General features: G+C 36.0%; 1 protein-coding gene across 1 annotated transcript in view; it reads right to left on the reverse strand.

Annotated features, from left to right (window-relative positions):
• The window catches only part of GPRIN1 (G protein regulated inducer of neurite outgrowth 1), a 926,017-nt gene that overhangs the window by 702,696 nt on the left and 208,972 nt on the right, over positions 1–14,349 (reverse strand). Inside the window, exon 3 of the mRNA XM_044069349.1 lies at positions 6,350–6,444. The gene's annotated coding sequence lies outside the window, so the exon portion shown is untranslated. The remainder of the gene's footprint in view (positions 1–6,349; positions 6,445–14,349) is intronic.

Consider the following 14,349-nt stretch of genomic DNA (forward strand, 5'->3'; position numbering starts at 1 on the left):
ACAGAAATATCCTGGAACAGCTTCATGCTGACCATGATGTGACACAGGAATTATGAATGGCAGGAGAACTGAAATCAAAAAATGAAAGGCTAATAATGGTGGCCCAGGATAGTGGACTACTTACAGTGGATATAAAAAGTGTACACATCCCTGTTAAAATGCCAGTTTTTTGTGATATATAAAAAAGAGACCACAATAAATAATTTCAAAACTTTTCCCACCTTTAATGTGACCTATAACTTGTGCAATTCAATTTTAAAACAAACAAATCTGTTAGGAGAAAAATATAAAAAATACAAAACGTACAATAAAGTTGGCTGCATAAGTGTGCACCCTTTAAACTAATACTTTGTTAAAGCACCTTTTGATTTAATTACAGCATTCAGTCTTCTTGGGTAGGAGTCTATCAGCATGGCACATCTTGAGTTGGCAATATTTGCCTACTCTTCCTTTCAAAAGTGCTCCAAATCTGTCCGATTGTGAGGGCATCTCTTGTGCACAGCCCTCTTCAGGTCACCCCACAGATTTTCTATTGGATTTAGGTCTGGGCTCTGGCTGGGCCATTCCAAAACTTAATTTTCTCTTGGTGAAGACATTCTTTTGTTGATTTGGATGTACATTTGAGGTCATTGTCATGTTGAAAGGTGAAATTCCTCTTCATCTTCAGCTTTCTAGCAGACGCCTGAAGGTTTTGGGCCAAAAGTGACTGGTATTTGGAACTGTTCATAATTCCCTCCACCTTGACTAAAGCCCCAGTTCCACATGAAGAAATGCAATCCCAAAGCATGATACTGTCACCACCATGCTTCACCATGGGGATGGTGTTCTTTTGGTGATGCAAAGTGTTGTTTTCAGCGAAACGTACCTTTTGGAATTGTGACCAAAAAGTTTAACCTTGGTCTCATCAGACTATAACACATTTCCCACATGCTTTTGGGAGACTTGATGTATTGTTTTGCAAATTTTAGCTGGGCCTGGATGTTTTTCTGTATAAGAAAAGGCTTCTGTCTTGCAACCCTACCCCATAGCCCAGACATATGGAGAATAATGGAGATTGTTGTCACATGTAATACACAACCAATACTTGCCAGAAATTCCTGCAGCTCCTTCCGTGTTGCTGTAGGTCTCTTGTCAGCCTCATTGACCAGCTTTTGTCTTGCCTTTTCATCAGTTTTGGAGGGACTTCCAGTTCTTTGCAATGTCACTGTTGTCCCGAATTTTTGCCACTTTTTGATGCCTGTCTTCACTGTGTTCCATGGTATAGCCAATGCTGTGGAAATGTTTTGTACCCTTCTCCTGACTGATACATTTCAACAATGAGATCTCTTTGATGCTTTGTAAGCTCTCTGTGAACCATGACTTTTGCTGTAGCAAGCAACTGAGTAAATGTCAGGAAAATCCTACTAGGACAGCTGAACTTTATTTGGGGTTAATCAGAGTCTCTTTATTTGATAGCAGGTGTGTACCCAAGAAGACTGATTGCTGTAATTAAATCAAAAGATGCTTCAACAAAGCATTAGGTTAAGGGTGTGCACACTTATGCAACCAGTTTATTGCACTTTTTTATTTTTTATATTTTTTCCTCTAGCAGATTTGTTTTTTAATTGGATTGTACAGGTTATATATATATATATTTTTTTTTTGCTAGAGGGTGTCAGAATCACTAGTGACTGCATACAATGCCATATAAATTAGAGGGTGAGATATGGATCATAAGAGTGATGCCCCTATATGTCATCTATAACATGGTGGGACCAGGAAGGGTTATACATTTGTTCATTAAGTATTATTTGGAATCTCTGATATGGATTGTGCATCGTATCCCTACTTACTATCACACTAGTATCCTTCACCATATGAACACAGAGATGGGCGGTAATGTTCTTCAGCTTCATGTAAAGATTATCATGCATCAAAAGCGGTGATAGAAGCATAGCTATCTGTAGAATCATTTTCACCTACACAAAAGATCCATTGTGGTGTCACCAGCTTAATCAGAAGTGTCCAACTGTTATCTGCCTAACATAAACGGAATTTATTAGAAATTCTCTGACAGCCCATCCTAAAGACATTATCCATATTTTTTAGGAGGTGGTATTTATTTGGAGAAGGGATTTAATAACACGTTTCAGAACATAAGCTAAACTGAGTCATAGCTTAATAATATGAAAGTGCAACGTATACTAGTATGCTGTTTGTGTTAGCTCATTCTGTCATCTCTTCAGTAATCAAAGCTCGGATGAGTGAAGACTTTGTATTTTACATTTTTTGCATGTCAGCCAGAGGTTTTGTAATGCAGACTGTCAGGTTGGCTCTATGAAATAAAATGAGACCATCAGCTGTCACATTAGCGACCCCAACAGGCATCCGCTTCTGTCTCAAAGACCAGTTTAATTAAGCACAGCTATGTCCTTCGAGATGCCACATTCTTCCTCTGCCAATGTCAGACCTTAGGCACAGTGAAACAAACAAATAAACAGGACCTTACTTGTGTTCAGTTTTTCCAGTTTTCCTTCCCTGTGACTGCACCACTTACTTTGCTCAAACTTGGCTACTGTGTTCTAACAAAGTGTTGCAGTTCATCTCTCTGTCTCTCTCTCTCTCTCTCTCTCTCTCTCTCTCTGCAGGGCTGCTGCACCTCACCCAAAAATGTAGTCACACTGAAGTATGAGTAACCAGCCATGCAAGTCCCAAGAGATCCAAGCCCCTGGCTGTGAAACAGTTGTCTTCAAGCACATGGACATAGGGAGCTGTAATAGACCTCTAATTCTGTCCTAGTGCTCTGCTAATGCTTACTGTAGTCAGTTATCAGCCTGCTGTGTGTTCATAATTTGTTAAAGTCGGAGATAGCTGGCCCTCATTACATTACATCTGCCCATGTTATATGTTACATGAAGAATTACACAGTAACAGAAACTTAGAGAAGGTCGCTACATGAGTAATGGTAGTCAAAGTTAAAAAAAACAGCATCTGAACTATCTCAGTAAGTATGCACGTGGTCAAATCAGGAGATAAGAGAATGGAGATCATAACAGAAACTGGAGTGATCTGGAAACCTATAATTAATTTTATTTGCATTAATAGAGCAGTCAAAAGTAACATCTCATAAGTGCTGTTTTAAAATCTAAATAAAATACTATTTTCTAGAAAGACTGCAGATCAGATTCCACTAACCACTGAACCCTGCAGCACTGAATTTCTTTTCAGGAGCCTCTGTTTACTTATCATATGACTCAATGCAAAGAAAGTAATTTGAAAAGACCAAAACTACTGCCCCCCCCCCAAAAAAAAAAAGAAGTTTACTTCTGCTAATAATGAAAACAAACAAACAAAAAATACTGAAATCATACTAGTCGGCTTGTGTTGCACTTTTATAATTTAGACAAGGGCAATCATTCTTTATGGCAATAAAATATTGTGGGTTTTCCATATGCTACATGCATTTTACTTATTTTCTGTAGCAACCATACTGGAGACAGATTCCTTAAATGAACGTGGGAGAGTTTTTATTTTATAAATGTATGCATGGGCAGTGGAACTTAAAATGGCTATCCTCCTTTAGGATTAACATAAATCTGCATATATTTTCATCCGGCAACCAAAATAAGGAAACTATCAGGGGAAAAAAGAAAACAGAAATACAGAAGAAAAGCAGGAAGACAGGCACATGACAAATTCAAGGCAGTCAAAGGGCAAATAAAAGAAGGAAACACGCAATTATCAGGAAGCAGAATAACAGCAGGTACAGAAGATTAGGTGAGCGAAGTACTTGCTATTAGAAATTTATGAGTGAAGGGGAAATGTATACAACATATTTTATTTCTGTCTATTCTAAATATTGTTTTATTTTAAATCGTGTAGATAATAAAAAATGTAATTTGTTAAAATTAATTCAAAGATGCATGGTGTTCAGTGGGAATTAGTGACAAATAAATATGGATTGTAAGCCATTTGCATTTATAGAGAAGATCTTACAGAATAATTTATCAAAGAGGCCTTTGTGGATAGTTGAAAAAGTCAATATTCAAAATACAGGGGTAGGGTAGCTTCAAAGAAAAGGCATCAATATCATTTTAAATTGGTATGTTATCTATAAAGTGGGATCTTTTTGGACGCACATGCTATTTAGCATGATGCATATTCAAATATAGTCTAAGAAATAACAAGAAACAAAAATCCTTGTATTCAGCAGCAGGCCTGAGTTTCAGTAAACAGTATGTATGGTGGTAACAACTGAAACAGCATCAAAATATGCATTATAATTGCAAAATAAAAATGAGATTGGCTCTGGACTATAGAAAATAAAATAAATTTGCCAGATGACTTTTAACTGCTTAAACTGACATAAATATAATAAAAAACAAGAATATTAGGGAAATCTGTTTTATATGCCCCAACTAATTTCTTGGACATATCCACTACAGCCAAAGAAGTCATACATCCTCTGTATTCATCTCTCATTAGACCTCATGCTGTTTATCTACTCCATAGGGGACGGAAGGGTTTCCAGTCATGATTAGGCACATCTCTGGTGAGGGGGATAGCAGGAAATAATTTCTGAAGCAGATTGCTGCTAGTATTTCAGGACATGGGGGAGAGTTAACTTGTGTTGCACACAGTGATGCTAATGAAATCATTAGCTCTATCGCATTAGGGCATGCAAAAAAAATCATATGACATGCAAGATAATGCATGTGATGCTTCTGGCTGCCTCATTTTCTGACCCACCAACGGTATGTTTTTTAGGCAAGGGAGTAGGATTTGGGATACAAGTGTAAAAGGAGATTTTGGAATTTCAAAAGACAGAAGCTGATGGTCAGCTGAAGTGCACATAAAGGTGGGCAAAAAATAAATGATATCTCTTATCGAATCTAATACTTCCTTCTGCATGTACTTGTCTGAATTTATCAATTAACTTAACAGACCTCAGAGATTCCTAACAGCAACGATAATCATCCTCAAGACCCACATCTGTTCTGTATGTTCGACAGTCTTCCTAACATACTTTGTTTCTTACAGAATCCTTTGTCACAAATTTCGCTTAGCATTTCATGCCATGAAAGACTCTAGCCTTTTCAATCTAATACCAATTTGAAAAAAAATTTCCTCAGAAACCCACATAAGGATCTTAAATATCCATCAGCAAATTAATAAAGGATTTCAGTGGAATATATCCATTTCACAATGTAGTTTTCCCTCTGTTTTCTGTTCTACTACACAGTAACACAAGTAGTATTTTTCTTATGTATCCTTTGTTGATGGGGTTAGTCCCAATAGGCTAGTGGCCTTTTTTCCAGGGGACACCGAAGGTGGTATTTATCCTGATATTAGGGGAAATTTGCTCAGGAGTTTGAGAAACTACTCACACTCTTTTCAATAGGTGCCATGGGATCTTTACTTCCATCTGAGCTGCCAACAACTCAGGCAGATTGCGTCTCGGTTTAACATTTCATCCTAAAGATAACACACTCAGGAGTGCAGCACTTCCTCTTATGCTGATTTACATTGTCAGCAGTCTGTCCACCTGGTGTGTGAATAGAACCCACAGCCTTTTACACCAAAGATGAGTGTGCTCCCTGTTGTGCTGACACTGCAATAAATCTACTGTATGTACCACCCAGTTACTTTGCAATTGGATGGGTAGCCAAAGTTTCCATATTGGACTATCTTGTGTTACCAACTTGGAAGCAGGAGGAAACTCTATAATGTGGGTTACTGGCAAGGAGTAGTAATTACCTGTAATGCTACGGAACTAAACCTCAAACATAACATGTGCAAAGTGACAAACAAAGCTAGAATATAGCAATGAAATCAAATGGGAAACAAGAAAATATGCAAAGTCACAAAGAAAACAACAATTATTCAGACAATGATGTGATTATTATGCAGTTATTGACTGTAACCAAGTTCAGTTAGGATTTGATCTGGTTTATATCCTTAAAATAAAATATAAAACATAACTTGTTATTATAGCATCTGTCTGTTTAATTTCAGTAAGTAGTAATGAAACCTAAACTGAAAATATGCCTCTGTACAAGTGAAGATTCACAGTTGAATATACAAAAAAGCACTTGCAAGGTGTTGCAATAAATTCCAAAAGCTGCCAAGTGGTGAATTCCAAAGAAATCTTCCTTTTATTGACACAAATAGAGGCTTAAGTGCTTTCAGTCATGTATTTGTGTCAATAAAAGGAAGTTTTCTTTGGAATTCACCACTTGGCAGCTTTTGGAATTTATTGCAACACCTTGCAAGTGCTTTTTTGTATTGTAATGAAACCTGTTAAAATATTTACAACTGTATAATGCAAAATATATATGGATCTACTTTATTAGACGGAAATCCCACTTACCCAACGTTCAAAAGACTGAGACAAAAAACCTGAAACTCCTGAAGACCGACTGCTCGGAACACCGACAGATCATTAAATTAAGGAGTTAAAGGTACCTAAAATAAAAACATATATATGTGTCCATAAATCCCAAAACATAAATACATAATAAATACATATATATAGACATTTTAAGGACAGGATAAGAGAGCACCTTTATGTTATCAAGAATATGAACAGAACTAATGCTCTAGCAAGGCATATTATTGAGAGAGACAACACACATCATTTTAAATGTATGGCTGTGGAAGGGATTAGATTAGATGGTAGATTAGGAGATATCAGAAATAAGATGGAAACTTTGGAGACAAGATGGATCATTAGGATGAGGGCTGATGCTTCCAAGGGTTTAAATGACAAGGTCCTGATTAGACCTGTCTTTAAAGTTAGACCGTACGTAGGTGATTTTATTATACATTGTCAGAAAGATCTATCCTTCAGGAAATAGGATGTTTTAGTATAATGTGTTGTAGTCTCTTATGTATATATATATATATATATATATATATATATATATATATATATATATATATGGATCTAGGATGTTTGATTGAAAGATCAAACATTCAAATCCATTAAGGGCAAGCATACTTACGCGAAAGTGCTTTTCACCGAAGAAGCACTTTCGCATAAGTGTGCCTGTTGCTGAGGCTGTACTATGGTGCAGATAAGGGAGAATTCCCTTTTCCCCACTGTAGTGTGGTCTAGGAGGGAGAATATTAAAGTAGGGGGGGCATAGCCCCCCACATGGGGGTGCAAGGGGCCGAAGCCCCCCTGCAGAAATGTTAATGCAGTGTTTATTTTTTTTTATTAGCATGCTTTATATATGTGTGTGTGTGTGTGTGTGTGTGTGTGTGTGTGTGTGTGTGTGTGTGTGTGTGTGTGTGTGTGTGTGTGTGTGTGTATGTATGGGTTCCCTTCAGATGAATAAAGTTTTAAACTTTGAATTTCATATGGCTGAGACCACATGATCGAAATTTTAAAACTTTGAACATTCTGAATGGAGATCTTCATACAGCATGGAATGGGAAAGCTTCCCTTTTCCTCGCTGTAGTGCAATCTCACAGTTGGTATATTTAAATAGCAGGGGGCATGGGGGGGGGGGGACATTGATCATCTCAAGTATGTGTGTGTGTGTGTGTGTGTGTGTGTGTGTGTGTGTGTGTGTGTGTGTGTGTGTGTGTGTGTGTGTGTATGTGTGTGTGTGTATGTGGGTATGTTTAACTTAACTGAAGTATAAAATAAAAGGCATGTAAAAGAAGAATGATAATAGAATTGATATACAAAAGCAAATATTTAAAATTCTATGTCAGTCAGACAAAATAAAATAAGAAAAGGTACATATTTACTGTTCAATGCTTATATGGAACATCCATATTTATTAAAATAAAATCCAAGATCTGGACCACACACATGTTATGAAGGGACATTCTACAACCTCCTGAATCTCAGCTGCTCAAATCCCACCATCTCACAGCCATACAATTGGGTTATTGCTAGCTTGCACAGCTGTCTGTTCATAATCTAAACTCTAGTAATATGTTTGGGTGAGGTGCTATAGCCAGGGTGAAAGAATAGACCTGTCCCACCTAGCCCAAATGTAATATATAAGTACACATAAAGTTAGTGCAGTTAACGTGGGGAGGGGAGTGCAGGCTATGGTTTTACATAGTAATTAGGAAGGTTCATTAAGTTTAAAGAGTGGGAAGGGGGTTTTAGGTTTACAGAGTGAGCAGGGAGTTTGGGGTTAGGAAGCAATCGGGTAGTTTACATTTAGGGAGAGGCGGAGGTATTTTAGGTTTAGGGAAAATGAAGATACTTTTAAGGTTAAGGGGTGGTAGTTTTAGGGTAAAAGAGTGATTTGGGACTTTATGCTTAGGGAGGGGGAAGAGTTTTATGTTTAGGAAGTAGGAGGAGAGGTTTAGGGTTAGCAAGCAATCTAGAGGGTGGGGTTTTAGAGTTAAAGTTAGGGTTCTGGTAGGTCTATAAATGTAGTTAGGGTAAGGTGATGGGAGGGATAGGTTAAAGTTAAGGTGCTTAATAATTAGAGCAATGTTAGTGAACAAGTTTGCCTTGAACTCAGCACAGAAGCACTTGTAGACCCTTTATGAAATAATTTTGTGTGCCTCTATTCTACATATGTTGGGTGAGGAGATGGGGAAATCTACAACATCTTCTCTTTAAATGCATTTAATACAATGAAATCTGTTTTCAGTTATTTAGGACAATTTTTTGTTACAAATTATGATTTTTTTTAAATGGAAATAAGCAAGAATTAAGTGTATTCTTATTAAATCCACATTATCACTACAACGTTTTAGAGCTAAGAAGGACTTTATGTAAAAACAATAAACAAAGAAAAACGATTTCACTTAAAAGAGGAAATGTTGATACAGCAAGTAGCTGTCAATACTGTGTTTATTTCTATAGATGTGTTTATATTACTATATTTGACTTTAAGGTTATTTATTGTTATTTTAATAAGTGTACTTATTTAAAATTGTGCATATTTAGATACAACATGTTGTAATATAATACAGAATATAAAAAACATTATTTGAAACTATTTAGTTTTTTTTCTCTTTAATGCTAGAAATGACTTTAGGCACTTTCTGTGACTTTCCCTATGAATGGGCTTGTGGTGAAAGTATTGTGAGTGTTTTTTGGTAAAATCAGAATGCTAAAGCATTTGATCAGCCACAATGGACCACAATGTGTAGTTGAACAGTCTCAAACCTTTTGAGGAAAATTGTAATCAGGCATAATACTTTATCAGAAGCACACAAACAGCAAAAAGTCAAAACAAAAAACACAAACGTACCCCAGCGCCTTTTCTTCTTTATTCAGCAACAGTGATCTGGCACCTCAGCAGTTCACCTTCAAGGATCACAGTATAACAATTTCAGCTGACTTATATACTATACAAACAGCCACTTAACAGGATCCAATAATTAAATTACATTAATTTAAATCACAATCAGTGTATACAACAAAAAATATTCTTTATACACTTAATTAAATATCTCAAAGTTATATAAATACGCAAATATTATTTAACTATTATTTAAACATACAAATATTAACACAGATTATCCATATATATAGTTCATATAAAAAGAAATATATAAATATGAACATAAATAGCATAAATACTTAACCATTAGAAACCCTACTTCTTATTTAAACCTTTCACATCCCTTCTTCTTGATTTAAACCATGGGGTATTAAAGTTTGAAATTTAAATTTTAATTTTTTATAATACTTCATCACCCTGCCACTTAACCATCAGTGAGTTAGCACAGTGTATAAGAATGCCATGCATAGAGCAAACAACCTGCCATATGTTATGTTTTTCCTTAGTGGTGCTCTACATTCTATGCTGGACCTTCTTTTACTTTGTACAAAGATCATCAGATGAAAACAAATGGTATGACTACTTCAGAGAGAAAGACAATGGTCTGCCATTGTGCTTAATGTTCTTACTAGATACTATTGGTATGAATGCAGACGGCCATCAGATTAAGAGCAGGCTGATTGATGCCACAGACAAGACATTAAAAATAATGATTTAATTTTGAGCTTAGAGCAGAAGCTGCTATGAAAAAATGAATTAGTGGAGCATATAAAATATTGCATGATAACTATAAGAATCAATTAGAGGAGGTTAGAAAGGATTGGGAAGAGAGAGTGGATAATTTGCAAAGAAACAATGGGAGAATATATCTATGTCTCCCAAATATGGAACAAAATCTAGAAGATTTAACATTTTTGCTTGGAAATGTTTACATAGATATTTTTATGCCCTAAGTAGACTCCAGATTTTTCACAGGTAGATAGCAAATGTTGGAGGTGTGTTGGGGAAGAAAGAGGTATTTGGGAACATATTTTCTGGGAGTGCAGTGACTTGGCAGACTTTAAGGATTCCCGTGGGATGCACTGTTGGAAATGTTGGGTGGGCAGGTTGGTGTGATGAGGGAGATGATTTTTTTAGCTATTATACAGAATCAAAATTGTCTAGACATGGTAAGGCTTTCCTGTCTCTAATTATGGTGGTTGCCAAAAAACAAACAAACAAAAAAAAAAACAGTAACTAATAAATGGAAATCAAAATCTAAACCAACTATATTAGAAGTAGGGAATACAGCAACAGAGATAAAACAACTGGAACTGAGATCTTTAGAAAAAGGTAGGAGCAAACTACACAGGAAAAATGGGAATTGTGGGGAAAATGCATGCAGGGTAAAAATAACGGTTAAAAGAAAGCAGATCTTAAATGAGCTATGTAATGTTTGACTGAAAATGATTGGGTAGATTATAAGGGATGTATAATGTTTGCAACTGGAAGTGTGTCAGTATGGTTTGTGATGTAAAATGCTTGCGACTAGAATTGTTTTGGTGTGGTTTGTTTTCATTTATATCAATGTATGATTACTTATGTCATAAGTGATGGTTTAATAAAGATGCTTCTTGTTTAAAAATCTACCAGCTGCCTTTTTCAGGTTTATAGACTCAGTCAAGAATAAAAAATGATAATTATTTAAAATCATTACAAAACAATGAAGGTTTGTACATAGTATTGTTAGCACCTTTTATAGAAATGCTATAATAATGTTTATAGATTTTCTTACTTAACATTCTTTCAGTTTTCCCTACATAAAATGAACAACACATAAAGCATCTTGCTAAATATACTGCACCTCTTGCACTGAAGTTATGTCCTATAGCAAACATAATTTTACTATCATTAGATATTACAAGGTGTGTACCCTTGTGTATGTAACAGCAGTAATTTTGCATTGACACATTTGTACATTCCAAAATTTTGTATACTTCTTCTTCCGGCTTTTCCTGGTTAGGGGTCACCACAGCAGATCACCTGTCCGCTCATGATTGGCAGTGGAGTTTTACAGTGTCGAGTTGCCAGCCCGGTGCCCAACCTTCCACAGAAGGCACACACATGCACACACTCACACCTAGGGCCAATTTAGAGTGTCCAATCCACCTACAGCGTGTCTTTGGGATGTGGGAGGAAACTGGAGCACCCGGTGGAAACCCACGCAACCACAGGGAGGACATGCAGACTCCACACAGAAGGCACCCCAGCCGAGGATCGAACCAGAGAACCTCTTGCTGTGAAGCAGCAATGCTAACCGCTGCACCACCATGGCTGCCTTCCAAGATTTTGTATACTAAACAATCCAAAAGAAAGTTCAATAAGCATTTTTATAAAGTTATTCATTGTAATATGATCAACTTTTATCGCATGGCATTATGTTTATCACAATATTGTATTTTATATTTAAGTAGTAAGTCTTGTAGAGATCCTTTTTTTTTTTTTGGAAGAAGTCCCTATTGGATGAAATGCTCAAAATTAAATCATTATTTTAAAGTTATTGTCTGTAACATCACTCGGTTTGTTATTTTATTAGTTTTTGGAAGGTGCCAGTTGTCTAATATTCATTTGATGTGTTTTTTTTTTAAGATTAAAGACAGACTGGGACTACTGTCATACACACATGAGGTTGTCTCAAACCACATTACTAGATACCACATCAATCACATGAGGCATTTGTCCAGTCCTATAAAATACTACCTAGAATATTGGACCCTTGCCAATGTGGTTTAATAGTTGTCAGCTGAGGTAAGAGCTCTAACAGTGGCTGTCCCTGCTCCTTGCCCTACATTATATCTACCTTATTTATGGACCAATGTCCCACGCTACTGAAGCTAAAAAGAAAGAATGAAATTTGATTTTTGCAATAAGGCTCCCTCAAAAATAGGAATTATAATGACTACTTCTGATAGTGTTCCAAGAAAAAATACAGGTGTTGGTGTAACAATGTATTGGTGTTGTAATGTATTGAAGCAATGTCTTGGGGTTTAGATAGTATTAGAATAACCTCTGTCCTTCTAGGAAGGCCAAGCCAACATCTACTTCTCACTTCTACCCTCTCTCATTTGCTGTTTATTTCTTAGGAAGATAAATCTAATGTATTAGCATTATTGTATTCATTAGTTAAGCATCTTAATTAACAGTGCTAGGCTGTCTGCCTTTTCAGGTGGGCTTCCCCTTATGTGTATGCAGCTAACTAAAACAATTAAATCATCTATGCTTTGTATCCTATGTTGATTCAGTGCTGTATATTGATCAATTTAGAAAAACACTGCACTTTTATGCAATTAAAAAAGTTTCAAAATATTGGAATAGACTTGTGTCTCAGAAGAGTTACCAGACATTGCAAATGCATAGATTCTAGGAGCAGATAAGGAATCTTTGATGCTTTATTCTATTTTCTATCTACGAGGTATGTTGGATACACTACTTAGAGCAGTTTACTTATTTCTTCTACCTCTTATATGAGTCACCTTCTGTCTGTACCACAGATTCTTTTAACTTTCTTATTGTTTTGGTTATGGAACCTCTTCAGAAAAGCTTTTACAGTTATTTCCATCCTTTCTTTGAAAGAATTATCTAGAAAGGGTACAGTTCATGATGGACATTTTATGGTAATTAAACCACACTGTCAAAATAATTAAAACTGCATGGAAAAAGAGTTAGGGTCTAACACCAATGAGAAAGCATACATATGCATAAACAAGCTCACCTTTGCCTTAAAGTACATGGCACATTTGGGTTCCAGAGAATAAGACTGGCTTAATGTTTTCTACTATTGCACCATGGTGTCTACTTATAGAAAACCCAACAACTGGGATTGAGTTACCTTCAAAAGGAGGGACCATGCAAATTATTTATTTTCCATCTATCAATCTATCTATCTATCTATCTATCTATCTATCTATCTATCTATCTGTCTGTCTATCTATCTATCTATCTATCTATCTATCTATCTATCTATCTATCATCTCTCTATCTATTTGTCTTTGTTGACTGGTATACTGGGCAGACACTATTTTCAGTGGAGGCTTGGAGAGAAAAGTTCCAATAACCGTGCATTTATATTAAAAAGTGAATTTTAGACAGTTCTCAGAAAACAAAAGTTACAGTTCTCAGAGAAAAACAAACACAATTATAAGACGGGTATAGATAGTTAAGTTTTTACATCAATATGTATAGATCTACTGTATACAGTTCTGGTAGCATTAAATTCTTGCAGGAAGTAAATGGATTTGTACTGTTGAAGGAAAAACACTGTTGTAAAGAAGTTTAGTGTTCTTACATTTCACTACAGAAAGGTGTGTAAAAAGTTCAGGAGATATAATAAAGAGTATAGCTGAGAAGTAAATTATAAAATTGTGTAAGAGGGGAGATGTTAGTATTATAGAGGAGGATAGTGGTAATAGCATAAGATTAAGAAAGCAGGTAATAGAATTAGATCTATATAGGCTTCCTGTCCAAAATGGTGTCTCTGGAAGGTTTATAACTTGGGTCTACAGGGAATGCATGAGAGGGGTAGAGCAGAAGATGGGGCATTTTGGAAAAGGGAAAATGAGAAGTAGTGTTTATGTAAAAAATTATGAGGAATAGTAATTAAGAGGGGTGTAAAGATAAGTTCATCCTGCAGAAATGATATGCATAGGGAACAGAATATTGTGAGACTTTTGGAAATACCAGCTAAACAATAATTATGAAAGATAATGCACTGCTGGCTGTGTGTAATACTTTTTCTGCACTTCAGTTAAAAGAAAAAGTCATGACTAAAGCACACTCCAGGTTGCCTATTGCATGTCGCTATTTGTAGTTATACGTAGGTGCAGCTGGGAGATCAATGGTCTGCCAAAAGTGCCTAAGTTGTAATGGTCGCTTGACCCTCTCCTTAAAGTAATATTTCCTGATGTTGATTTGCAATCTTCCTAACATTCAGCTGCCACCTGGAAGAGTGAGAGCATTCTTAAGTGGTATGGAAGTTTCTGGTGACAAGTGACATTCACAACAGCTGAATAGCAAAATGAAGAGAAGTGTTAATGTTTATACTGCAAAATGGGAATAATGCAAGGGTAGG

The sequence above is a fragment of the Protopterus annectens genome, chromosome 4.part0 (assembly GCF_019279795.1).
Source record: "Protopterus annectens isolate FY-2018-M chromosome 4.part0, PAN1.0, whole genome shotgun sequence".
NCBI lineage: Eukaryota > Metazoa > Chordata > Ceratodontiformes > Protopteridae > Protopterus > Protopterus annectens.